Here is a 10912-nt window from a genome sequence, read left to right on the forward strand (position 1 = left end):
TTGAATATTCCAACTCGGGGGCAGTAGGATTAATGTTAAGCGGTGTATTTGTATAAGACGAATAGTGCACAAGAAGTTGGTTTACGGTTCTTATGGCGAATCCAAACTTCAATAAGTGTTTATAACATAAAGAAAACTCACATTTGGTAATCTATAAAGTAAACACAGGTTATGGGTTGCATACGGTTAAACGACAATTGTCCATTTAAATACTTTCCTACACAATAGATAATTTCAGCTTCCTAATTATGAACTTTTCATTTCTGTGTAGCATGATTCCAGCAGCACCTTTATACGTAGTATATTTTTCCAAATTGATACGATATTCCCGGACCTTTATGCCTATCATGATTTCCTTGACAGAGGGGTTGCTGCTATTAAACAAAGAGTTCTAAATGGTGAAGTTGAAATCATCTGTTCGAATATCTTACGACGCCATCTCGAGTTAGTTGACCGTTATGACATATTCGTGTCACAGATGATAGCAGATATGTGATAATATCGTAATGTCGTAACTATAATCCCGTTTCTTTTTTCACGAATGTGACATACCGAATAAGACTTGTTACCGAGATTGTACTAGCAAGCGCAACACAACGGATGAAACATGTGGAGCAGTGGTGGGGTCTTGTGACTTATTCTTTAGTTTTCTATGATGTGTATTTGTATTTTGTAAGCCACCAAGTTGTCAGTTTATATGAGTTTGAATATCCCCCTTTGTTTTGTACAATATCATATATATATGCAATTTAATTGAATTGAATTGTAACAACTTCATGGTATGTTTGACTGTTTAAAATATAGAAACACAGAACGTTCTATAAATTTTTTTAGAAAACACGAATTTTGAAACATACGGACTCCTTAACAAGAATGTACTTTTTACACAAAAACTGGTAAACCATTTTTATGAGGACAAACGAGTATAATCGACACTACATAAGGTTTACGGTCATCATCACAAATTGTTCCCCTGTTGTGTCTATTCTTTCAGTCACTCATAAGCTTAATTATTTAAGTACAATTTCCGTTTGTCATTATGGGTTCTCCTATCGTCAATAATCCAGTTGTGTAATTTTAGAAATAGTTATCAAAGGTACCAGGATTATAATTTAATACCCCAGACGTCAACATAAGACTTATTAGTTTTATGAATTTTTCGAAAAACTAAGGATTTTCTTATCCCAGGCATAGATTACCTTAGCCGTATTTGGCACAACTTTTTGGAATTTTGGATCCTCAATGCTCTTCAACTTTGTACTTGTTTGGCTTTATAAATATTTTGATATGAGCGTCACTGATGAGTCTTATGTAGACGAAACGCGCGTCTGGCGTACTAAATTATAATCCTGGTACCTTTGATAACTATTATTAGTGACGCTCAGATCAAAAAAGTTACAGAACCAAACAAGTAAAAGTTGAAGAGCATTGAGAACCCAAGATTCCAAAACGTTTTGCCAAATACGGCTAGGGTAATCTATTCATGGGATAAGAAAATACTTAGTTTTTTTTTCGAAAATTCAAAGTTTTGTAGCAGCAAATTTATCAAAATGACAATATAATTGATATTTATGTCAACACCGAAATGCTGACTACTGGGCTGGTTATACCCTCGGGACTCATAAAAGAAAATGTAAGGAGTATGACAGTTGTTATTCAATCGTCTGATATGTTTAAGCTTTTCATTTTGCAACCTGCTTAGGGACATTCCGTTTAGACTTAAAGTTCTTTACTGATGTATAAGCTTTATACATGCTGCGGTACTTGTCTTATTCCTGCCATTTTTTAAATTTCACAACTGGATTATTCACGATAAGAGAACACATATTGATAAACGGAATTCGTATACTAATAATTTTGGCTAACTATACTATCATTAATTATAGGGCCAGTTGAACTCCAAGGTTTTAATTTGTTCACCACACATATATCGGATTTCTAAAAAATGACACACTTGTCACATATCAGTACACGTTTTTTTTTTGTATCGATTGTGTATTGTTCCGTAAATAAATATATATCTGAGTGCAATATAATAGTGTGAAAGATATGTGTATTGTTCAGGTTACTCGATATAATAAATAACTTTTATATGTATAAATCAGATACATCGTTTTGAATATTGAACTCGACATTCTTGATATTGACAAAATCATACAATAAAAATGACATCATGTTCCAACAGCTGTTAATATAATGATTTCAGGGACACATTCGGTTTACTGTGCATACTTTGTATAAGCATTGTGTAAGGTATGTTATATTTCTATCTATTGGTGTCGGTGTATATATATATATATATATTTTCGGTAATAACATACGTGCACCTGTTGGTTTGGTAAAGTTATTGCATTATGAAATCCCCGCTCGAGGAAAAATGAGGAGATCACAAAAAAACACATTCAAAACGAAAGGTGAACATCGTGCTGCTGGTAGATAGTAATTCCACTACCCTAGTGACTCTTGTTGTAATTCTCAAGGCAAAATCTTCGATTGGAAGTCGTATTTGGCTATGTTACAATTGTTTTTTCTACAATATCATCACAATACGGTGTAATTTCATCTTTATAAGGTGTAATACCACCATTGATTTTCCCCTATTATTCTTTGTTAATTTGTCCCTTTTAAAAAAAATGTACACCTAAAAATGTTCTAGACACGTATTGGTAAAAGTAATGTAGTACATTAAACGTACCAGTGAGAGGTTTAGCGCTATAAAAAAACAGGTTCAATCCACCATTTTCTACATTTGAAAATGCCTGTACCAATTCAGGAATACGACAGTTGGTGTCCATTCGTTTTTTATGTGTTTTGTCATTTGATTTGAGTTCAGTATTTTTGTGATTTTACTTTTCAAATAAGTTAACATGGGAAACAGTTCTTGCTTGCTTAGATTGTTTTGAATTCAATAAGTCTACACATAGTAGTAGTAAGATCTTTTTTATACGTATTTCAAATGTGTGCATATTGTTTGGAAATACGATCAATCAAGAAATTGCAGTAAATTCCATAAGTTTTTTGTCACAATATCGTGAAAAAATGCACCATTTTACTGAAAACAAGGAAAACTGCAGAGTTTATGCAGTTTTCCAACACAGTTTTCTAAAAGGAAACAACAAAATATTGTAGGAGATGTTTTATTACATATTCACACCAACATGAAATGGTTGTTTTTCGTTGGTGCGCACATACATTGTACTTGTCCAATCAATTGTGTGCTTAAAATTTGATGTAAAAAAGGTAAGCTGCGAAATTACATAATATATTTCATAATAGTATTTTTATGATACTTATCATTTTGTTGTAGAAGACAATCGAAATGAAAGACTGGAAAAGAGAAATTCTGGACGGTGTTGAAATGGTATCATTCACTGGCTGTGTCCCTGGAGTCATGTTTGTGTACGGAGAGAATTCACAAGCAATCCTTGCCAACAAGAAAGGACACGTTTTGTGTGCGGCAGGTTTGTATTCTTTATTGTTCTATTGCGCTGATTCTTCTACATGTTCTATATTGAATACAAATAAGTCTATACATTTGTTCTTCTCTTGCTGGTTACGTTTCTATCGATATCATACGAATTTAAATTTAAAAGGGTATTACAATTGTATTTTTGCTATGTTATTGTTACATTTGATTCGATTCATTGTTATTTTGTGTTTGAACAACCTACAGTCGATGTTTGTAACAAACTTTGAAACAGATATCGGAAAAATACTTTCAATGTCGACGCTGACATAGGGATAGCAAAAGACAACAAAAAATCATTACATCTACTAAAAGCGAGGAGGAATATAATAAAAGCAACAATGATAATCTATAACATATGTTCCTACTTTCTGTCATAATCATTTATTTTTCTAAAAATACTGATAAAAATGACATCGATATTTTTGTTGATATTCAATTGTACTTTTATTTAAGTTTGATAAGAACATCAATACATTCATATTTTATAGTGTATCTTTCTATGTCACATGTATGTTTTGATGTTTCACTAATGCGCCTGTCCTAAGTCGATACCTGATGTTCAGTGGTTGTCTTTGTTTGTGTGGTAATAAGTGTTTTGTTTTTAAATTAAATAGATTACATCGTTGGTTTTCCTATTTGAATAGTTTTTGTAAATGCAAACATTAACCTTTTACTTTTATCATATAATATAATACTGTGTATTTTTTCAGCTGAATTTGGTAAAGGAAGAATAATTGTATTTTCGCACAATGTATTTGTAAACAGTTTTGGAAAGAATGATACGAAACGTAAAAATAAACGATTCAACGAAAATATCAGAAATTGGATAACAAAAAACACAGACAAGGGAAATGAGATACCTTGTTTTTCTGATTACTTTCATAACTTCGATGAGCTTCCTCCTGAATGTAGGATATTAACATGGAATGGACTTCCGGTTCGGACAGAAGATAACAGTTTATTGAAATTACTTGATTGGGTAGAGAGAGGAGGTGGGTTGATATGTGGAGTGTGCCCATGGGGATTTGCGGAGGTTTATAAAATAGACGTTGAAAATATACCACTTAACATCATCTTCAAGGCAATAGGTATCGCTTATGCTGGTAAATTAATGTACAAGAATGATAGCGATTTAGCGGAACTGTTAGTAAAAGACAATATGGCGGATTATGCAAAGCCCAGTGATCTAGTTTCAGCAATTAACAAGCACCCAGAAAAGATTAATAGATTAGGAGGATTAATACACAGTGTAGTACATTTACCAGAGGAACTATATATCAAACACAAATCACATGTTGTGGAAATGATTCAGAAATTATCACCAGATAACAACCATATACCAACACGGAGTAAACCTGTTGAGTCACATGGTGCCAAAAAAGCTGCGATGCTTATGTGCGATATTATGATCCGAGATGGCTTAGAAGGGAATGTAGTATTAGCAGAAGGAATTCATGAATTTCCCGGAACATTTGAGAATACACCGGAAGTTCAGTCTATCGAATTAGAATTTTCCTCACAGACACACAAATTTCATTCAACAGGATATTACCTTCCTGCTGGTACTTCCATGGCATTGTCATGGAGCAAGACCAAAAAATCATGGAATATTATAATTGGTCTGCATGGTGACGAGCTTTACAATACTGATTCTAAGCTAAGACGATGGCCTAAGATCAGAATAAAAAAAGAGCTTAAAACAAACGAATTCGGAAATTTTTCTTCAACAACACTAAACATTTGCAGCCCATTTGGAGGACTGATTTATTTACAGTCGCCTAAATGTACAAAGGATAAATTGCAGTTGAAACTACACAATGTCGTACCTGCTCCCATTTTTACTTACAAAACGGCAGATACATGGGAAACTGTAGAACGTTACAAGCCAGGATTATGGTGTGATATCATTGGTGACAAGATAGCCTTGACCTTACCATCCGCGTCAGTAAGACAGCTCTCAGATCCAACAATGACGATGAAAGTTTGGGATTCGGTAGTATCTGCCCACATTGACCTACTTGGGAAGGATCCATCCAATGGTAGAGGACAATGGGTGGTTACAGATGAACAGCCGTCCATTGGTTACATGCATTCTGGTTATCCAATCGTCACCCATCTGGACATGGCAGATCCTAATAAGGTTCGGTTTAAAAATTGACCAAGAAAATATGAAGAAAACAAATTTATAATCTTTCCTTTTAAGTTATATTGAAGAGTGCAACATGTGGATTTGTATCTTCTCACACGTCAAGCTACATGTAATCATTTTCAGGTTTGAAGGGGTTTGTATTGATCAGGTTTTATGCTTCTATGTTGTCCATGTTTTGGTTGGGCACTAATGTTTGTCTGTTTGTCTGTTGATCCTTTCCTTTTGACATTTTAGGTATATTTTATCTCTTATAGTTGTATTTCCATACAAACCAAGCATCATAATTTCAAATTACATTCCTACCATATCTGAAAAAATGACGTTCATTATCACTGAACTAGTATACATGTTTGTTTAGGGGCTAGATGAAGGACGCCTCCGGTTACGGGAGTTTCTAGCTGCATTGAAGACCAATTGGTGGCCTTCAGCTGTTGTCTGCTCTATGATCGGGTTGTTGTCTCTTTTACACATTCCCATTTTCATTCTCAATTTCATTATCATTCTCATTAACGAAAATCCTGATTTGCAAATGGTATGAAGATTGTGTGCCCTATGCCTCAACAGTCTTAGAATTTTATCAAATACCAATATGTTTACAGTGTAGGATTTATTCAAGGATAAAGTTTTATTATTACATGAACCATTTTTCATTTGTTATTAGATCTACGAGGACTGCTTCCTATTGTCCAGAGACCACATTCTAAACGTAAACAACAGGAAAGGAAGTTGGGGAATGTTCCATGAACTGGGACATAATTTTCAGGATTCTATGTGGACATGGGGTGGAACGAAGGAGGTGACTTGTAATATATTTACTTTGCATGCTATGGACGTAGTTTGCAATGTGAAACCATGGGAGCATCTCTGGGTCAGGGAAAAGTTCGAAAATGCCAGCAACTATCTCCGGGTAAGATATATCATAATTTATATCTATTGGTGTTGTTCTCAAATTCATACACAATCCTTCTTCTTGTTTCATGACTTTTAAATGCAAAACAGATAACCGGTGTTCAAAACGTGTTTTTGTAACTTGAAGTATATACCGCTTTGTATACATACCAGCTGTCGATTAATTTAATGTATAAACAAAAGTTTGATTGATTTGTTTCAACCAACAAAACATTCCACTTGAACTTTTTGTCACAATCATTACTAGATGTTGATTAAATATGGCGGCGATGAGCAATATTATTCGAAGATCCATAATTTCAAAGGTTTTAATTTGTATAGACATACACACACTTTTGTTTACAGGAAGGGGCAAAGTATGAAAACTGGTGTTCCAATGCTGGTATAGCGTTGTTAGTGTATGCACAGTTGGCGAGGGACTTTGGCTGGAGTACTTACAAATCTGTATTCAGGACTTATGATAAACTTCCAAAAGACAAACGACCATCAAACCAGCAGGAAAAAGAGAACATGTGGATACAGACGTTTTCCAATGTAGTCAAGAGGAATCTAAGCCTCGTTTTCGAATTTTGGGGATGGCCAATTCGGGGCTTGGAGGATTTGAAAAGGTTTCCTCCATATCTCCCTGATGACGTGACAACACGGGAATTTGCAAAAGACAGAGCGACAACAATACTTAAAAAGTACGAAAATAATTCTTCTGGTGCCTGTCCTACTCAGAAACCAGCACACACGGACAATGATTATTGTCCAAGTAAAGGGGGTTCTAATAAAATTGATCAATGTGATGTAAAAAGTAACAGTATAAAGGAGGATGACATTGACAACAGTTCAAGTTCATGTTCTGTTTTATGAGTATTTTAAACACACGGACTTATGTATTTAGTATTTAAAACGCAAGTAAATGTTGAAATAAAAGAGAAGTTCTACATAGGCACTTTTTATTCATCACTAAATGTGTTCGTAGATAGTAGATGTTTTTGTGTTCTGTTAAATTGTTCCTTTTAAAATTGTTAAACGATGATGACTGATGTACCCATATTTTGACTATTATATTTATTGTGTCTGTTTATTTAACACATCAATGTAAAAATATCGGAAATTGATGAGACTGTCATTACAAAAGTGAGAGGGTTAGCGCTATAGAACCAGGTTTAATCCACCATTTTCTACATTTGAAAATGCCTGTACCAAGTCAGGAATATGACAGTTCTTGTCCATTCGTTTTTGATGCGTTTTGTTATTTGATTTTGCCATGTGATTACGGACTTTCCCAATTGATCTTCCTCTAAGTTCAGTATTTTTGTGATTTTACTTTTTTCTCATATAACATAAGATTCAATTTAATGTCTGGAATAACTTTTATTTTAAGCAATGTGGAACAGAGTGCTTTGATGCCCTTTTTCTTGATAGCTCTGGGTCGATACCTCTGTTGATTGACTATGAGTACCGAGAGAGTGTCATCAGCTCAGTGGTTAGTAATTAGGTACTGACATGATTTGTAGCAAACCTTTCTAGAAGTGTATGTAGTATAAAAACTAGAGACTTAAGAGCCTGTGTCGCTCATCTTGGTCTATGTGCATATTAAACAAAGGACACAGATGGATTCATGACAAAAATGTGTTTTGGTGATGGTGATGTGTTTGTAGATCTTACTTTACTGAACATTCTTGCTTCTTACAATTATCTCATTATCTCAATTTATAATGAACTTGGCCCATTAGTTACAGAGGAAAATATTTTGTTAAAATTTACAAAAATTTACAAAATTTACAAAATTCATGTTGACTTATTTGTGGATTTTACTTTGCTGAACATAATTGCTGTTTACAGTTTATCTCTATCTATAATAATATTCAAGATAATAACCAATTATTCGTATATTAAGATAATATCAAGATAATGACTTGCTTTGGTTTCAGAGTTATAAGCCAAAATCTACATTTTACCCCTACGTTCTATTTTTAGCCATTGCGGCCATCTTGGTTGGTTGGCAGGGTCACCGCACACATTTTTTAAACTATATACCTCAATTATGATTATGGCCAAGTTTGGATATGTTCAAACTCTTTTAGGTCATTTTTTAGTAGCAATAAACAAAAACAACTATGTCAATTGGACAAGCTTTGATACTATATATGCCCTTGAATTTTTACTAGATAACATTTTTGTTCGCTTTGGGAATTCCGTATATCGTAAGATTATCGGAATTCCAATGGGGACTAACTGTGCACCACTTATTGCGGACCTGTTTTTGTATTGCTATGAGTTACAATTTATGACAAAAATAAGCAAAGACCCATCGAAACAACATCTGATAAACAAATTTCATAATACTTTTAGATATTTGGATGATATTTTGGCTCTCAATAATGACGACTTCAGTATGTATATTTAAGAAATTTATCCTGCTGAACTTACTTTAAATAAAGCTAATACTAACAATGACCACTGTCCTTTCCTCGATCTTGATATCTATATCACTAACAGAAAGCTGAATACTAAAATTTATGATAAAAGAGATGATTTTTCATTTCCTATCGTTAATTATCCATTTTTAGATGGTGACGTTCCCTTGTCACCATCTTACAGTGTTTATATATCTCAACTTGTACGATTCGCTCGTGTATGTAACAATGTTTTAGATTTTAACGAGAGAAATTTATGTATTACTGAAAAATTATTACACCAGGGTTTTCGATATCACAAACTAGTCAAAATATTTACTAAATTTTATCATCGGTATAAGGACATCATTCGTAAATATAGCTCAACATGCAGACTTCTTATACGTTCAGGTATTTCACATCCAATTTTTTATGGAGATATTCTTTATAAAGCACAAAGGTGTCAGTATTCACCTCAAAAACTAACAAAACCTTTGAATAGACTTATTAAGAAGGGATATAGTTACGATACTGTTGTCAGGTCATTAACGGAACTAAACACACTTATTCAAAAACCAGTTGTTGGCATGATACGGGTTATGTTCTTCTCATATATGTTATGATGGTATGATACTAAACCCCTTACGGGAAGGATTGTGCCTGATGTTCATATGATGAAATCATAATCTTTCAGTCAGTTTAATTGAAGTCTGGAGCTGGCATGTCAGTTAACTGCTAGTAGTCTGTTGTTATTTATGTATTATTGTCATTTTGTTTATTTTCTTTGGTTACATCTTCTAACATCAGACTCGGACTTCTCTTGGACTGAATTTTAATGTGCGTATTGGTATGCGTTTACTTTTCTACATTGGCTAGAGGTATAGGGGGAGGGTTGAGATCTCACAAACATGTTTAACCCCGCCGCATTTTTGCGCCTGTCCCAAGTCAAGAGCCTCTGGCCTTTGTTGGTCTTGTATTATTTTAATTTTAGTTTCTTGTGTACAATTTGGAAATTAGTATGGCGTTCATTATCACTGAACTAGTATATATTTGTTTAGGGGCCAGCTCAAGGACGCCTCCGGGTGCGGGAATTTCTCGCTACATTGAAGACCTGTTGGTGACCTTCTGCTGTTGGTTTTTTTTTCTATGGTCGGGTTGTTGTCTCTTTGGCACATTCCCCATTTCCATTCTCAATTTTATCATTTGGCCCAGTAGTTTCAGAGGAGAAGATTTTTGTAAAAAGCTAACGACAGACGATTTGTCTATTTTGTAGTCCAAATAATTTTAAAATAGCCTTTTAATACCATTATTATCGTGAAAATCGTTTGGACTGGTGTTATGAAAATAATTGTGTTAAGTTCCAGATTACATATTTGTTACATAAGAGCGTCACTGTTTATGTTCCTGTGGCGTCTGTTGTTGATGTAGGTGTTCCTTGTTGTTCTGCGGTTTGCATGCTGTGTCGACTTTTATATTATGTGTTTGTGCGTTCTCTGTGATGAGTGTTCTTGCCTGCGTTTGGGTGTTTCTCTGTCATGAGTGTTCTTGCATTTATTTGTTGTCAAATATTGTTGTCATTTAGCGTAATATGTTAACATTGCCGTAAAAGCGGGAGGTTGGCTAGCCATAAAAACAGGTTCAATCCACCATTTTTTTCTTAAAATGTTCTGTACCAAGTCAGGAACATGGCAGTTGTTATCAAACAGTTCGTTTCTATGTATGTTGGCGTTTGCTTTTGTTTCAGTTTTCCTCTTATATTTGGTGTGTTTCCCTCGGTTGAAGTTTGTTACCCGAATTTGCCTTCTCTCAATAAATTGATGACTTTTGAACACCGGTATACTATTGTTGCCTTTATTTTAAGGCCCTTTTTAGTCATATACCTTTTGAACTGTTTTGTTTCTTATACATCCATGGCTTTGCATTATTTGACTTGAAGTTTGTGTATGATGGTTAACTCCAGAAAATTGCTTAAAAGGCATGAAATCTAATCAAAGTGCT

At 34.1% G+C, this 10912-nt stretch overlaps 1 long non-coding RNA gene across 1 annotated transcript; it reads left to right on the forward strand.

Annotated features, from left to right (window-relative positions):
- The first annotated feature begins 2039 nt into the window (after positions 1–2039).
- Positions 2040–7460, forward strand: LOC143084834 (uncharacterized). The gene is made up of 5 exons (XR_012981181.1): positions 2040–2253; positions 3308–3461; positions 4180–5609; positions 6280–6525; positions 6873–7460. It is a non-coding gene; the product is annotated as an uncharacterized LOC143084834 (long non-coding RNA).
- Positions 7461–10912: the final 3452 nt, after the last annotated feature.

This window comes from Mytilus galloprovincialis, chromosome 8 (genome assembly GCF_965363235.1).
Source record: "Mytilus galloprovincialis chromosome 8, xbMytGall1.hap1.1, whole genome shotgun sequence".
Classification (NCBI taxonomy): Eukaryota; Metazoa; Mollusca; class Bivalvia; order Mytilida; family Mytilidae; genus Mytilus; species Mytilus galloprovincialis.